Below are 5,354 nucleotides of genomic sequence, written 5' to 3'. Positions count from 1 at the left end.
TTGAAAGCTGATTTGTGACAAATAAGTATTTGAAAAGCACATTATTTGAGTGTTTGGTTGATTTAATGACTGTGGCTGGCATAATGGGCTGGGTGTTGAGAGCAATGAGCGCAATGCTCATTCAGGACAATGCATGCCCGCACGAACCGACATTGCGTGTCTCAACTCACCTGGTTGGCTTACTACAACCAACAGGCATCTTCGGCAGCAGTGCAAAAGGAAGAGCAGCAAAATCAAAGGGAGACAAGGGCGGCACGTGGCGCAGTGGTTAGCACTGCTGCCTCACGGCACCGAGGTCCCAGGTTCGAATCTCAGCCCTGGGTCACTGTCCGTGTGGAGTTTGCACATTCTCCCCGTGTCTGCGTGGGTTTCACCCCCACAACCCAAAGATGTGCTGGCTAGGTGGATTGGCCGCACTAAATTGCCCCTTAATTGGAAAAGAAAAATAATTGGCTACTCTAAATTTATTTTTAAAAATCAAAGGGAGACAAAACATACTAACTTGCCTGATGATAAATGTTCACACAATGTCTGATTGCCAAATGATCACAGACAACCTGAACGACATTCCACACTTAGAGCCAGAGAGCTCAGCTGGAGGGGCGGCACGGTGGCGCAGTGGGTTAGCACTGCTGCCTCACGGCGCCAAGGTCCCAGGTTCGATCCCGGCTCTGGGTCACTGTCCGTGTGGAGTTTACACATTCTCCCCGTGTCTGCGTGGGTTTCGCCCCCACAACCCAAAGATGTGCAGGGTAGGTGGATTGGCCACGCTAAATTGCCCCTTAATTTGGAAAAATGAATTGGGTACTCTAAATTTATAATTTTAAAAAATTGACTCAAAAAACCTTCTAATATGGTCCATCATGAAATCTTCAGGGAATGGATGAGCCACAGCGGGGGTTCACCAGACGAACCTCCGGGATGGCGCGATTGAGCAGAGATTGGGAAACTGGGCCTGCATTCTCGAGACAGTCTTGAAGAATGAGAGGGGATCTCATTGAAACTTACAAAGATGAGTGCAGATACAGTCTAAATTGGGAACTACAGACATGGGACGGAATTCTCCTGTCCCGACAGTGGATTGAGTGGTGGACGGGCATGGAGAATCTGGAGGGAGCCAATGGAAAATCACTTTGCTACTCTCCCAATGGCGGGCCAGGTGTCCCACAGTCTGGTGCCATGAATTCCATTTGCATTATTTGCTTGCCATGTATACTTATTAAAGTAGCTGCCCACTGGTGTTGGGTTGGCCTTTTCAATTTTATATCACACCAGCCGGGAACCCATGTCAGCGTCAAACTCGATGGCTGAAGAGTCGCGTGCTCAAGACTGCCCTCAGTTGGCAAGAGACTTCGAGGTCAGCGCAACAAAGCTTTCTGCATAGTGCTGCACTGTTGCTAATGCACTGTACACCAGCCTGTCGGGGAAGGCCGGTTCCTGCTCCCCATCTCCATGCTGAGCTGGTCTTCATGCACAGCACCGTGCTGCCGGACCCATGGCACCTCCTGCCTCACCTAGTCAGATCAGTACTGTGCCTGGGGAGTACAGGTGTCTCCTTCCCTCCTGGTGCCCACACAGCAGTGTCCACGTGGACAGCACCGTGCTGCTGGGCCCATGGACCCTCCTGTCTCACCTAGTCAGATCAGTACTGTGCCTGGGGAGTACAGGTGTCTCCTTCCCTCCTGGTGCCCACACAGCAGTGTCTACGTGGACAGCACCGTGCTGCTGGGCCCATGGACCCTCCTGCCTCACCTAGTCAGATCAGTACAGCGTTTGGTGTTGACTACAAGGCTCCCCTTCCCTCCGGTGCTACACACCAGTGTCTGTCTGGACAGCGCTGAGCTGTGGGACACGAGAGGCCCCCCTCTGGCCCTCCAAGCTATTTTGTGACTTTTGAGAGGGAACAGCTAAATCATCGCGGAGAGGACGGCTCCGGCATTGAGACTCGGGAATAAGTATTCATGACTCGCTAGGGTCAGATCTTAGCTGTGGTCATCGTTGTCCTGGTAACGCACTCACTCTGTCAGCTTAAAGTCCAGTGGGGACGAAGAGAGATGTGAGTTGAGGCTGGATGTTTCCCGTGCCATGTGAAGGTGCAAACATTATCACAAAGGAAGTATGGAGCAGCGTAGGACTCACATCCCAAAGTGCACATCATGGTTCGCGATACTATCAGCTAGGAAATCCAGATAGAGAGTCACATATCTGATGAGCCCTCATTAGCCATTGCTGTCCGCTGGGGGCTAAGGATTGAGATCACCCATCATACTCTCTGAATAAAGAATTACACACATCTCCTTGACAACACACAAGGTTCCGGTACCCAGTGACATTGAGGTTGGCATCACAGGAATGTTAATTTTAAAAGGAGGCACTCTGAGTGTGGGAACTGTTGAACCTCGGAATGAGTGGATTGTAAAGATTGTGAATGCTTTAATTTGACCATGACATCCACACTCGGTTGGAATGGTTTCCAAAATGTGCAATTTATTCAGGGTGAAAGGGCACCCGTTTCCCTGAGGTGACACTAAAACATTTTAACTTTCCGAACCTACCACTACACCATGGTGGAGCCCCGACATCCGCAGCAGGGACAGAGGCAGCCTGCTGACCGCCACGTCCTGATGCCTGTGATGAATTTGGCCGACGCCCTCTGGAGGCTCGAGCCTGGGAGTGCCCCGGTTTCATAAGGGCCTCCTGCTCAGGGCAGAAGCACCCTCGACTGCTGGATTTGGGTCCAGGTAGAGGGTCCTGAGTGGAGGCCCCTGGGTAGTGTGTCTGATGCTCAACCTCCGGGTGGGTGACCAACCCATCACCTCCAGACAGCCCTCGCATGACTCCTGGAGGGGATGGGGCACCTGGACAAGGCCGGAAGGCCTGGTTCCCATGTGGCCTATGGTGCCCACCCCGTGTGGCCATGCGATGCAGTGCCCAGCATAAATCCAGCAGGGCGAGGCCGATAGTGGGGTGGGTGGGGCTGAGGATGGTGTGGGCGGGGTACAGGTTGGGGTGGGCAGGTTTCAGGCGGGGCTGAGGATAGGGTGGGCAGGGCTGAGGATAGCGTGGGTGGGGCTGAGGATAGGGGGGCAGAGTTGAGGGTATGGTGGGTGGGGCTGAGGGTGGGGTGGGCGGGGCTGAGGGCGGGGTGGGCGGGACTTGCTCTGAGCCACGCCCCTGCCCCTCTCCTGCTGTCCGGAGTGAGGCCGAGCGGCCTGTGTCTGTGATCTCAGTGGGGATTTGGACACGGCCCCTGCTCCAGGAGGGAATGTCCACTCGGAGCAAAAGCCCACATCTGCCCAGGAGGAATTCCAGGTCCTGGATCACAATGTTTCCATCGTCTCTCACCCCAAATCGGGTGGCTGTGAGGGGGAGGGGGAGGGGAGGGAATGAGGGGGAGGGTAGGGGATTAAGGTTGAAGGTGAGGGAAGGGGTGAGTGAGGGTAGAGGGTGAGGATGAGGGTAGGGGGTCAGGGTGAGGGTGAGAGTTGAGGGTAGGGGTGGAGGGTGAGGGTAAAGGTGAGGGTGGGAGGAGGGGGGTAAGGGTGGAGGATTATAGTAGGGGTGAGGGTAGGGTCTGAGGGTGGGTAGGGGTGAGGGTGGGAGGAGGGGGGTGAGGGTGGAGGATTATAGTAGGGGTGAGGGTGGGTAGGGGTGAGGGTGGGAGGACGGGGGTGCGGGTGGAGGATTATAGTAGGGGGTGAGGGTGGGTAGGGGTGAGGGTGGGAGGAGGGCGGTGAGGGTGGAGATTATAGTAGGGGTGAGGGTAGGGGGTGAGGGTGGGTAGGGGTGAGGGTGGGAGGAGGGGGTGAGGGTGGAGGATTATAGTAGGGGTGAGGGTGGGTGGGGGTAAGGGTGGGAGGAGGGGGGTGAGGGTGGAGGATTATAGTGGGGGTGAGGGTGGGTAGGGGTGAGGGTGGGAGGAGGGGGGTGAGGGTGGAGGATTATAGTAGAGGTGAGGGTAGGGGGTGAGGGTGGGTAGGGGTGAGGGTGGGAGGAGGGGGGTGAGGGTGGAGGATTATAATAGGGGTGAGGGTAGGGGGTGAGGGTGGGTAGGGGTGAGGGTGGGAGGAGGGGGGTGAGGGTGGAGGATTATAGTGGGGGTGAGGGTGGGAGGAGGGGGGTGAGGGTGGAGGATTATAGTAGGGGTGAGGGTAGGGGGTGAGGGTGGGTAGGGGTGAGGGTGGGAGGAGGGGGTGAGGGTGGAGGATTATAGTAGGGGTGAGGGTAGGTAGGGGTGAGGGTGGGAGGAGGGGGGTGAGGGTGGAGGATTATAGTGGGGGTGAGGGTGGGTAGGGGTGAGGGTGGGAGGAGGGGGGTGAGGGTGGAGGATTATAGTAGGGGTGAGGGTAGGGAGTGAGGGTGGGTAGGGGTGAGGGTGGGAGGAGGGGGTTGAGGGTGGAGGATTATAGTAGGGGTGAGGGTAGGGGGTGAGGGTGGGTAGGGGTGAGGGTGGGATGAGGGGGGTGAGGGTGGAGGATTATAGTAGGGGTGAGGGTAGGTAGGGGTGAGGGTGGGAGGACGGGGGTGAGGGTAGAGGATTATAGTAGGGTTGAGGGTAGGGGGTGAGGGTAGGTAGGGGTGAGGGTGGGAGGACGGGGGTGAGGGTGGAGGATTATAGTAGGGGTGAGGGTAGGGGTGAGGGTGGGAGGAGGGGGGTGAGGGTGGAGGATTATAGTAGGGGTGAGAGTGGGGGGTGAGGGTGGGTAGGGGTGAGGGTGGGAGGATGGGGGTGAGGGTGGAGGATTATAGTGGGGGTGAGGGTGGGTAGGGGTGAGGGTGGGAGGAGGGGGGTGAGGGTGGAGGATTATAGTAGGGGTGAGGGTAGGGGGTGAGGGTGGGTAGGGGTGAGGATGGGAGGAGGGGGTGAGGGTGGAGGATTATAGTAGGGGTGAGGGTAGGTAGGGGTGAGGGTGGGAGGAGGAGCTGAGGGTGGAGGATTATAGTGGGGGTGAGGGTGGGTAGGGGTGAGGGTGGGAGGAGGGGGGTGAGGGTGGAGGATTATAGTAGGGTTGAGGGTAGGGGGTGAGGGTGGGTAGGGGTGAGGGTGGGAGGAGGGGGTGAGGGTGGAGGATTATAGTGGGGGTGAGGGTGGGTAGGGGTGAGGGTGGGAGGACGGGGGTGAGGGTGGAGGATTATAGTAGGGTTGAGGGTAGGGGGTGAGGGTGGGTAGGGGTGAGGGTGGGAGGAGGGGGTGAGGGTGGAGGATTATAGTGGGGGTGAGGGTGGGTAGGGGTGAGGGTGGGAGGACGGGGGTGAGGGTGGAGGATTATAGTAGGGTTGAGGGTAGGGGGTGAGGGTGGGTAGGGGTGAGGGTGGGAGGAGGGGGGTGAGGGTGGAGGATTATAGTAGGGGTG

The sequence above is a fragment of the Scyliorhinus torazame genome, chromosome 18, assembly GCF_047496885.1.
Source record: "Scyliorhinus torazame isolate Kashiwa2021f chromosome 18, sScyTor2.1, whole genome shotgun sequence".
In the NCBI taxonomy this organism is placed as follows: domain Eukaryota; kingdom Metazoa; phylum Chordata; class Chondrichthyes; order Carcharhiniformes; family Scyliorhinidae; genus Scyliorhinus; species Scyliorhinus torazame.
The sequence above is the reverse complement of the archived record's forward strand: the minus strand, read 5'-3'. Positions refer to the sequence as shown.